This window comes from Lepus europaeus, unplaced genomic scaffold, assembly GCF_033115175.1.
Source record: "Lepus europaeus isolate LE1 unplaced genomic scaffold, mLepTim1.pri SCAFFOLD_29, whole genome shotgun sequence".
In the NCBI taxonomy this organism is placed as follows: Eukaryota; Metazoa; Chordata; class Mammalia; order Lagomorpha; family Leporidae; genus Lepus; species Lepus europaeus.
Genome location: NW_026909167.1, coordinates 3,686,060 through 3,698,110, shown reverse-complemented (window position 1 = coordinate 3,698,110; position 12,051 = coordinate 3,686,060). Strand labels below are relative to the sequence as shown.

At 39.4% G+C, this 12,051-nt stretch overlaps 1 protein-coding gene and 1 pseudogene across 1 annotated transcript in view; one reads left to right on the top strand and one right to left on the bottom strand.

The window, feature by feature from the left end:
• LOC133754858 (zinc finger protein 271-like) overlaps nucleotides 1-12,051 on the bottom strand; it is a 47,077-nt gene that overhangs the window by 20,055 nt on the left and 14,971 nt on the right. The gene's annotated exons all lie outside the window — the stretch shown is intronic.
• On the top strand, nucleotides 3,634-6,968 carry LOC133754757 (vacuolar protein sorting-associated protein VTA1 homolog; annotated as a pseudogene).

The window sequence follows — 12,051 nt, the reverse complement described above, 5'->3', positions numbered from 1 at the left end:
CTAATACCTTTTAGTCCTTCCTGGGTTTTGGTGCAATGCATGCCTCATTTAAAAAATTAATTGTCATGGATGCTACAAATCAGCCCAGCTTATATGGCCCCCCTTCCAATGAAAAGTGCTAAAATCAGTCAAATTAAATTATGTAGGCACTATCATTAGTGCTCTCAGTGATTTCTTCACTTGTGGAGCTCATACGCCTTCTAAATTCTTTGCATCATCTATGATATCCATTACTTCTCAAGGGCTGTGACGCAAGAAATAACCTCTCTTGGAACCTTGCTATGTGCCAGTAAAATTAAATTAGATGGCTATTAAGTGTGCTATACTGGAAAAACAGTCACCTACACACCTTGAGCCTGTGATTCTACATACCTTGATGTCTAGTAGGACTTTGGCCATGGATATATAGCAGTAAAATGCGAGGATGGCTACTAAGGCCTCCTTAATAAATGATGGACCCAAAACTTGGCATACCCCATTTGGCAAAGGGGACGGCTTCCAATGTCTACTATCTATGTCCAGATGCCAGGGTACTGCAGGAGGTCACTATTCTAACAATAAAAAAGAAAAACCATTTAAGTTCAGCTGGACACCATTCTGCTGACTGTTGATCTCATTACTATTAATCTGGATGCCTTCACTGGTGACAATCCAGAGACCCAAAGTAGTCACAGCCATTATCTGCTAACAAAAGCTCAAACCAAGAGTTATGGATTTATATCTGTTATAACACAATTCCTCAGAACCCATCTAGTCCAAACCTTGAGAGTTGGAAGCTGTTATACTTGGCCCGCCCATAAATAGGATGTTAATTGTGCCAGATGGGTTCTATATTCTTGTACTGCAAGGAGGATGTCACAGATATTGATGCTCCAAACTTATCCAGCTCCCTGCTTATGTGTCTGGGAAAGCCACAAAGGATTGCCCAAATGCTTGGGCCCCTGAACCCATGTGATATCTGGAAGAAGCTCCTATCTTATGAGATCAGCCTGGTCTAGCCCCAGTCATTGCAGCCATTTTGGAGGAGAACAAACCAGAAGGAAGATCAGTCTCTCCCTTTCTCACTCTAACACTGCCTTTCAAATATATAAATAAATCTTTTAAAATGTAATCATTTCAATAGATTCCTCAGTGCTCAATCATGATGACTTTTACTATCTTAAGTACATTTTCATTTCTTTTTTAAAGATCTGTTTATTTGAAAGGCAGAGAGGGAGCTGGTGTTTTGCAGCAGTATGCAAAGCTGCCATCTGTTATACTGGCATCCCATATAGGCAACAGTTCAAGTCCCACTTGTTCCACTTCTGATTTAGCTTTATGCTAATGGTCTGATAAAAGGTGGAAGATGGCCCAAGTACTTGGGCTCCTGCCACCCCCATTGGTGACTCAGAAGAAGCTCCTGTTTTCAACCTGGCCCTACACTGGCCATTAGAGCCACCAGGGGAGTGAACCAGATGATGGAAGATCTCTCTATGTCTCTCTCTCTCTCTCTCTCTGTAACTATGACTTTCAAATAAACAAATAACTTTAAAAATGATTTTAAAAAGGGCAGAGAAACACACAGAAAGTGGGTGGGGAGAGAGAGGCAGAGAGGTCTTCCATATGTTGGTTCACTCTCTAAATGTCTGCAACAGCTATGGCTGGACCAGGCTCTCAGGTCCGCTAATAAGTAGTAGATCTTGCACTTAGGTAAAAGAACTGAAGAATTTGAACCACTACCCCATGATTCCCAGAGATATTAAGCAGGAACCTGGTTTGGAAGTGGAACACTGAAAACTTAGATTAGCACTGTAATATAGAATGTGGGCATCACATACAATGATCAACAAATCAGAAAACCTAGAAGAAATCAAGAAACATACTAGATAACAAAATTGAGTCATGAAGACATATAGAAAACCTAAACAAACCAAAAACCAAGACAGAGATTGAATCAGTAACAAAAACCCTCCAAAGAAAAGCCCAAGACCAGAAAGCATCACTGCTAATCTACCAGACTTTTAAAACAGAATCAATTTCAATTCTTCTTAAGCTATTCAAAACAATTGAAAGAGAAGAGTATTCCCAAACTCCTTCTATTTGGGCAGTGTCACCTTATTTTCTAAACCAGAAAATGATATAGTAGAGAAAGAGAATTAAAGAACAATATCTCTGATAAGCACAGATGTAAAAATTCTCAACAAATTACTAGCTAATAAAATCCAACAACAGATCATAAAGATAATTTACCTGGACCAAGTGGAATGTACTCCTGGTATGCAGGGATGGTTCAGCATATGCAAATCAATAAATGTGATATGTGACACTAGCAAACTAAAGAATAAAAACCACATGATGATCTCAACAGATGAAGAGAAAGTATTTGATAAAAAACAAGCTTTCATTATAAAAACCTTAAGCAAGTTGGGAATAGAAGGAACACTCCTTAACACAATCAAGGCAATATATGACAAATCTTCAACCAACATCATATTGAATGGGAAATCATGGAAGCATTTCCACTAAGATCTGAAACCAAAGTTTCTCTCCATCACTACTGCTGTTCAATACACTACTAACAGTTTTAGCCATGGCAAGAATGCAAGAAAAAGGAAAACAAATTAGAAAGGATAAAGTCCAGTAATCTGTTTGCAGATGATATAATCCTAAATATTGGGAAACCAAAAGACTCCACCAAGAGATTACTGAAACTCATAAGAAAGCTTGGTAAAGTTGTAAGATATAAAATCAACACACAAAAATCAATAGCCATTATACACACAAAAATGCTATGGCTGGAAAATAACTTATCAGATCAGTGCCATTCATGATAACCATAAAATTTTTTATGGTTGGAATAAATTTAGTCAAGGGTGTGAAAGATCTTTACAAGAAAAATTACAAGACATTAAAGAAATAGAAGAAAACACACAAAAAATAAAAATCTTCCATGTCATAAATTGGAAGAACTAATATCAAAATTTCCATACTGCCAAAAGAAATTATTTTTAATTTTACTTTTATAATCATTTACTTGAGAGGCAGTTATAGAGAGAGGGAGAGACAGAAAGTGATGCCTTCTAACTATTGGTTAATTCTCCAAATGCTGTAATGGCTGGTGCTGGGCTAATCTGAACCCAGGAGCTAGAAGCTTCCTCCTCATCTCCCATATGGATACAGGGGACCAAGCACTTGGGACATCTTCTACTGCCTTCCCAGGCCATGAGCAGAGAGCTGGATCAGAGGAGCAGCTGGGACCCAAACTGGCATCCATGTGATGCCAATGCCACAGACAGAGGCTCAACCTACTATTCCACAGTGCCAGCCCCCCAAAAGCAATTTACAGATTCAATGTGATCTCAATCAAAATACCAACAACATTCTTCTCAGAGTTAGGAAAAAGATGATGTCAAAATTGGTATGAAATGCAAGGCAATCTTAACAAAAGCATAGCTGGAGGCATCACAATTCCAGAATTCAAGATCTTCTATAGGGCAGTTATAATCAAAAGAGCTTGTTATTGGCATTCCAAAAGACATGTAGACCTATGAAACAGGAATAGAACCTCTGAAAATTAATCCACACATCTAAAACCAATTAGTTTGTGAGAAACAAATTTAAAGCAATTCTGGAGAAAGGACAATCTCTTCAAAAATGGTGCTGGAAAAATTTGTTCTTCACAGTGTAGAGATCCCCACATTGCAACTTGTACAAAAATTAGCTGTAATTAGATCAAATATCTAAATCTATGTGATACCATTAGATTACTAGGGGAAAATATCAGGGAAACTCTGCAAGACATTGTCATAGGCAAATTTTGGAAAAAGACCCCCTGAAGCACAGGCAATAAAAGGAAAAATAGTCAAAGGAGATTATATCAAGCTAAGAAGCTTCTGAACTGCAACAAAGGAAGCAACTGACAGAATGGAAGCAAACATTCGCAAACTATTAGTAAAAATATCCAAAATCTCTAATGAGCTCAACAAATTCAACAACAAAACAAACAATCCAGTTCAAGAAATGGGCAACAGCCATTTTTCCTGTTATATTAACAGGCAGTTTTAACAAGCATTTTTCTAAGGAAGAAATTCAAATGGCCAACAGACACATGAAAAAAATGTTCAGGATCACTAGCCATCAGGGAAATGCTAACAGAAACCACAATAAGATTTCTCCTCACCCCAGTTAGTATGGCTATCGTACAGAAACCAAAAATCATTTGGGGGCAGGCACTGTGGCTTAGTGGGTTAAGCTACTGCCTACAGTACTGGCATCCCATATGAGTACTGGTTTGAATCCTGGCTGCTCCACTTTGATCCAGCTTTCTGCTAATGAACCTGAGAAAGCAGTGGAGGATGGCTCTCATGCTTGGATCCCTGTACCCATGTGGCAGACCTGGATGAAGTTCCTGGCTCCTGGCTTCAATCTAGCCCTGCCTTGGCAATTGTGATCATTTGGGGAGTGAACCAGCAGAGATGTCTCTCTCTCTCTCTCTCTCTGTAAATCTGCAATTCAAATACATAAATCTTTTTTTTAAAATCACAGAGTATGTTATTGAACAATTTTAAATGTTGTATGAGTAGACTTCTATAACCACTGAATTATTTTTACAACAGTCAGTCTGGTTTTAACTTTTTCTGTGAATGTAAGAATGTAATATGTACTTGAAAAAAGTATAGGCTTGAGAAAGTGGTGATATGCTAGAGTGGAGATGGCTGAGCTTGCTCCACTGCCCCCACTCTCCCCACAGTTTAAGAACATACAGTGCCGCGGCTCACTAGGCTAATCCTCTGCCTGCAGCTCTGGCACCCTGGGTTCTGTCCCAGTTGCTCCTCTTCCAGTCCAGCTTTCTGCTGTGGCCCGGGAAGGCAGTGAAGGATGGCCCAAGTGCTTGGGCCCTGCACCCGCATGGGAGAGCAGGAGGAAGCACCTAGCTCCTGGCTTTGGATTGGCACAGTGCCAGCTGTAGCAGCCATTTAGGGGATGAACCAACAGAAGGAAGACCTTTCTCTCTGTCTCTCTCTCACTGTCTATAACTCTACTTGTCAAAATTTAAAAAAGTAAAAAAAAAAAAAAAATACAGCATCACCTGATGGCTCAGGAGCATGACAAGTAGGGCCTTGTGGTGGCCTATTACTGAATAGTTGCTCAAGAATTGATCTGAGGGGTGGGTGTTGGCAGCCATTGTTGATCATTATGTATTTCACCAAGGGTGTCATTTATATGCCATGCAAACTAGAATGAATATTGATAATAAAACTCCTGAGTGTCATAAATTTTTATCAAAATTAACGGGTCAGTTAGAAGCTCTTAAGAAACAGTTGGGGGGCTGGCACTGTTGTTCAGCAAGTTAAAGTCCTGGCCTACAGTGCTGGCATCCCATATGTGCTCCAGTTCAAGTCCCAGCTGCTCCACTTCTGACTCAGCTCTCTGCTCTGGCCTGGGAAAGAAGCAGAAAAATGGCCCAAGTCCTTGGGCCCCTGCACACATGTGGGAGACCTGGAAGAATTTCCTGGCTCCTGGCTTCAGATCAGCACAGCTCTGGCCATTGCAGCCATTTGGGGAGTGAACTAGAGGATGGCAGAGGCCAACTCTCCTTCCATCTCTCTGCCTTTCTATAGCTGCCTTTCAAATAAATAAATAAATCTTAACAATAACAACTGTTAGACCAGACTTGGATGGGACACAATTATCCCAATGAGAGACTTCAATGATGCAAAAGCAAAGAGGTTTATTGTTCTAGCTCAAGCTAGGGTCCACTCCTCCAATCATCACAGTGTTCTTCTGATGAGGATCCATCCCATTTCCTTTGTAGGGTTTATACAGGGTTTTCAGAGACATTCTATACATTATAGCACCATTCAGCAAATCATCTCATTCTGTGAGAATGTAAAGAACATCTCTTAAAATTGATTAGTAAATCCAGTGTTGGGAATAGACTAGTAAAGGTGGTTGGATGGCTTTGGGGTTGATGCTTTTTAAAATGATTGGCTAAAGCATAGGGCCTGAGCTGCTAGGGTGTATGTGCCAAACTGCAGGGATTTGGAATGTTATCAATCACCTTAACTGCCTGAAAAGACACCTGGATAGCAGGTATTTCCCTGCTATCTGCTGAATGGCTGTTGCTAGGGGAGTTTATCAGGGGAGTTTATTTTTCTTCTTTCAGGAGTTTTTGCCTTAGGGTTCAGGGTCTGGTCAGTCCTGAATTACAAGATGGAGGCCTAGTCTAAAATAGCTGTGCCTTGATCCAGGCTCAGGTTCTTCACAACAACAAAAAGAAACAGTGGGGGTGATAATGAAGCTATTACCCAAGGAGCAGTTGGTTCTGCTCATTCGGGGAATTATTCTTGGAAAATGTTTATATATGCAGACAGTGAACATTGTGCTGGGCTATTTCACAAAAATCATGATCAAGTTCTTCTATACTGCAAGTCTTTTAATAGATGTCATAACCGTGTTTAACATAACACTGATGAAAATGTGAAACACAGAAAGTATGCAAGGTGGAAGGCAACATATATCCATAATTGCTTAAAGAATGAGGAGACTCCTCAAGCAGGCTCTATTGCAATTGAGGAAGATATTGATGGTGAAGAAAATGAAGATGCTGTAGTAGCATCTCTGCCCACTCAACACACCTCAGCCATCATCATCTTCAGCAGTTGACCCAGGCAGCATGCCATCAGACAGCTATAGTTGAATACAGATTCCTCTGGGTGCACATGCCCTAGCCTACACACCAGCAAAAGTGCCCATAGCATGGGTGTAACAAGGAATACTAAGCAACCTACTCTATAGAGTAGTCCAGCCATTGATCCTGCACTTTCAGTACAGTTTCCTAAGGAGATACCCACCTCACCCCTGAGGACTTTGTGAGAGCTCAGAAATACTGCAAATATGCTGCCAGTGCTTTGCAATATGAAGCTGTAAGCACTGCCATTCAGAATCTACAGAAAGACCTCAAGTTACTGATGATCAACAGAGAATGAAGCCTTTGTACAACAGATCCGCGTATCTTTGGCATAAAGAATTAACTCCATTACTCTGTCTTCAGTCTATCAAGAGTACAGTTTCAAGAAAGACCTCAGTTGAATTCAATATGACAATAAAATCTGTGTGTATCAGATTCCTTTTGAAGCATTCATCAGTAGCCTCAACCAGTTTTTATTATCCATTAAATGGCTCCAATAATTTATGGGTACATAGGACTGATGTTGGCAAGATCCTAAAAACACCCTTTGAACCCTGCTTCAGCAAATGAAAACACAGAAAATATATATTGGAAATAAGCTTTATTAATTTACATACATGAAGAGAAATTTTTTAAAAGCCATAATATTTGGACAAAGAGATCATATTACTTTGCTGTAAAATTCTAAATCTAATAAAAGATTCCAGAATTGTCTAGATGAGAGATTACCTTATTGTTTTCCTTAAGACTTATAAAACAAATACAAATGTCCTAAAGTGTTAGATTAGCATGAAAAACTTATGTTCAAAACACAATTTTTATTCATTACAGTTTAAAGTTGACAGAAGGAAAAATCATTCAGTAAAGGGGTAGAAATGCTTTCAGAGTTAATATTAATAATGTTGGTTTCCCAAATGCTTTTTTCTGAATTTGCTGTGTTAAAAAAATAAATACAAAGATTCTTTTTAAAGAAAACTTAAAAAAAAAAAGGCTTGTATTGAACAAGATGTATCTAAACTTCATAAAATGCTGTTATTTTAACTTAAAACATACATAAGCATATGTTTTAAACATAAATAATTGATTATAAAAGCTTGTGTTTCTACTCAAATACACCTATGAAATGAAATTACAATTTATCCACAAAATAATTTAGAATTTCCTAACAGTATCTAACTTAAATGATGAAGTAAAACATACTAAAACATCTTTTGTTTGTGTGAATTTAATTACAGCACCTTAAATTAGCATTTTGCATGCTAAAGGTTTTAAAAAGTTTTGAAAAGGAGATAAACTCCATGAGGTTGGTAGATTTTCTGTTCTAAATTCTTCATGTACTTGGGGCTGGTGCTGCCGTGCAGAGGTTAATCCTCTGCCTGTGGTGCCGGCATCCCGTATGGGTGCCGGTTCTAGTCCTGGCTGCCCCTCTTCCAGTCCAGTTCTCTGCTATGGCCTAGAACAGCAGTGGAAGATGGCCCAAGTGCTTGGGCCCCTGCACCTTCATGGGAGACCAGGAAGAAGCAGTTGGCTCCTGGCTTTAGATGGGTGCAGCTCTGGCCATTGCAGCCATCTGGAGAGTGAACCAATGGAAGGAAGACCTTTCTCGCTGTCTCTCCCTCTCTGTCTGTAATTCTACCTCTCAAATAAATAAATAAAATCTTAAAAAATATATTCTCTCTCTTTTTTTTTTTTTTGACAGGCAGAGTGGACAGTGAGGGAGAGAGAGACAGAAAGGTCTTCCTTTTCTGTTGGTTCACCCCCACAATGGCCACTGCAGCTGGCATGCTATGTTCGGCGCACCATGCTGCCAGGTGCCCCCTCCCAGTCTCCCATGTGGGTGCAGGGCCCAAGAACCTGGGCCATCCTCCACTGCACTCCTGGGCCACAGCAGAGAGCTGGACTGAAAGAGGAGCAACTGGGACAGAATTCAGTGCCCTGACTGGGACTATAACCCTGTGTGCCGGTGCCGCAGGCAGAGGATTAGCCTATTGAGCATGGCGCCATCTCAAAAATTATATTCTTTATATTACTCATATTAATTACAACCTCTTATTTTAGAAAAATGAAGGTTAATGGTTTAAGACTTCTGCTAGTCCGTGATTGTTACAAAGTAAAACTTCTAGTCAAGGTATGAATTTGTAAATTCCTTATCTGCAATCAACTTATGGTAATAAAAATTGTGGTACTAAGTTAATAGTCTTTAAATAAATACAAATTAGGAGAATATTTAGCAACTTAAAAATACCTGGCTATCAAAATTATTCAGATGCAGACAAGGTAAGATTCCTTGTGGGGTAACCACATGCTGAGTTTCTGGTTTCTTATTTACATGTCTCACTGTCACAGGCTGAACAGCAACAGAACACAGTATGAGAATGATGAGCACTCCTCTAATTCTAGAGACAAGTGCCCTGTCAGGACTTCATTGGCCTAACTGTAGATGTTAACAATACAAGTCCTTTTAAGAAACTAGTCATAGAAAATAATCAAAGAACAAAAGAGAACTCCAAAAGAAATCAGACATCATCTCATAAATATATGAAGAGTAAAAGACTCAGGAATAAATGTCTCTGTTCTCAAGAGAATTGTGGGGCCGGCGCCATGGTGCAGTGGGTTAATCCTCCACCTCCAGCACCGGCATCCCATATGGGCACCAGTTCTAGTTCCAGCTGCTCCTCTTTCAATCCAGCTCTCTGCTATGGCCTGGGAAAGCAGTAGAAGATGGCCCAAGTGCTTGAACCTCTGCACCCATGGGAGACTGGGAAGAAGCACCTGGCTCCTGGCTTTGGATAGAGCAGCTCTGGCTCTTCAGCCATTTGGGGAGTGAACCAATGGATGGAAGACCTTTCTCTGTCTCTACCTCTCACTGTCAGAAACTTTGCCTCTCAAATAAATAAATAAAATCTTTCAAAAAGTCTGTTAAAGTGAATTGCAACCACTATTGTATGTTTTCTTTTGCAACTTCAAGTGGACATAAAATAAAATAAAATAAAATGAGTCATGGATTCATAAACACTAAAGCTTATCATAGACAATTGGTACCAAAGACTAGCTTCTTTCATAGTCTCTCTTTATAAATAATTAATAAACCAATTATTTTCTTCCTACTCTGCAAAGCCAATTAATTGATTTCAAATTTAGAATTTTCCAATCACTGAGAAATGCACAATGTTAATGCTTTTGGAGCTTTATAAGAGCATAAAATAGCAATTTTTGGCAAAAGGAAGACCTTTCTCTCTGTCTCTCTCTCACTGTCCACTCTGCCTGTCAAAAAAAAAATAGCAATTTTTAATTCTTGCACTTTTTAACACTAGAGAGTTCTAAGACATTAAATGGTATTTTTCTTTCTAACCCATGTAAGACTAACAATGTGCAGAAAAAATTGAGGATTTTCATTATGTGGAAAAATTATTGTGCTTTGCCTAGAATCATACTTCAACTTTGGTTATTTTTCCTCTCCATTGAGCCAGGAAGAAGAGAGTCCTGTGAAACTAATAAAATGCCCCTGGTGTTCTTAAATGATTACTTTTTGGACAGGAATTTCCAAGAAACAACACCACAGTCGTAGTGAACTTTTTCTGTGGTTGGAATCTTCTCTTTGCTTTCAGGAGACCAAGAGAAGCCACCTGGAGATCTCAGGGGAAGGCCACATGGGAATGGAGAGGCATGTGTCTCCTCTGGAAGCAGTTGTGTCTGTGAAATTTTTTGCTCATGACAAATTTGACAGGTCTCTATCCATTGATAAAGAAAAGACTCATCATAAAAATTAGTAATGCAGAAAAAAATCATTGAAATTTCATTTTTTTCTGCCACAGGCAAGTGGAACAACATCTCTCACAGTAAAACAGACTGTAAAGAGTCTATCCAATATCTCTGGCTCTCCTCACATCCTAAGGACAGACCTCGGGGAACTTCCAGCTGCCTCTTCCAGAAAGGTAAATCAATAATAAATTGTTAATAAAAAGAAAAAGGAGGTAACTTTTTTCTGTATTTCTGGATAGGATTCCTGTCATTGAATCAATATCATGATTTTTATTCATTTTTCCTTCTTTGGAATTGGGGTAGGAGTAGGCAAAAACATGCATGAAAGAAGGGGGAAAAAGCTTAAAGTACCAGATTGTAAAGTAGGAACAAATGGACAGGAAGGCTGGAGATGAAGGGGTAAAGACTAGGTTAGGGAAAAAAGCCAGCTTATTAAATCCTTAAAAAGAGAAAGGAAGAAAGGAGGAGGAAATAGAGAAGTATGGTTATGTTCTTCTGGAATTACATTCTTATGCAATCTGTTCTCTTTGTATTAATAAAAATAAAAATGTTTAACAATTGAAAATTTATTCCTTTATTGAATCACTACTGCCTCATTCCAACACTCTATAAAAACAGAATCCAAAGGCAGGCATAGGTTGCAGGGTGGGGCACAGTGCAAGTGGCAGTGACAGCCCTATTTATCTAATATCAAATTCTGCACCCCAACTTCTAATCCAGCAATCACCCAAAATCAATTTCAGAAAATAAACCACTTAGGGCAAAAGCTCAGAGAAAATCAATGAATTCATTATTCTTTGCCTGTGAAGTACTCATAAAAATTAGCATGCTGCTAAAGAAAGTGAGACGATGGCCAAGCTATGCATAAAGAACACAGGGCTGCAAAGTCAGCAGGCAGTTTGGTGTTTTATGAGCACCCAAAGTGAACTGCAGATGATGGAAGGGGATGCATTACAGAATGGGAGCTGAGTAGGCAGCCCAGCCAGCAGTGATCAACAAACCTTTAACCTGAGATTGATGAGTATTTGTGAAGTGTACAAATGAGTTCTACCTGTAGCAACAGTAATTACTTTTTCCTTAGGACACAAGGAAAAACACATTTTTTCCCAATTTTTATCTGTTTTTCATTTTATTTGAAAGACAGGGGGAGATGGAGGGGGAAGAGATTTCTTCCATTTTCTGGTACACACCCAAATGCTCACAACAGCAGGCAATGTTCAGCCTGAAGCAAGGATCCTGGAACTCCATGCAGCCCTGGGTGAGTTCAGTTAATTCTGAGGACACACAGTCTTCAGTGACACCTGTCTTTATAAAGACACATCTCAATACAAAATAAAACTCCCTACTCAGGACTTTGGTGATCCAAGAGGAAACTTTCAAATATTTTGCAGATGAATGCAAAACAGAAATCTGGAGACTTCTGTGAGCCAACAAGTTCCCTGCCTACCTGAGAATCAGCCTGGTCACCAGGGAGATAAAGGGAAGAGGACCAAACAAACCACTTGAGACCTGTGCCCAGAGTCTTACCTCTTGAGTGAGCATAAAGGCAGCCAAGTCATTGGGCACTGGCAGTTTTGGACCACCTTAATCCTAAAGTGGGTACACAAACTAGTCAACTC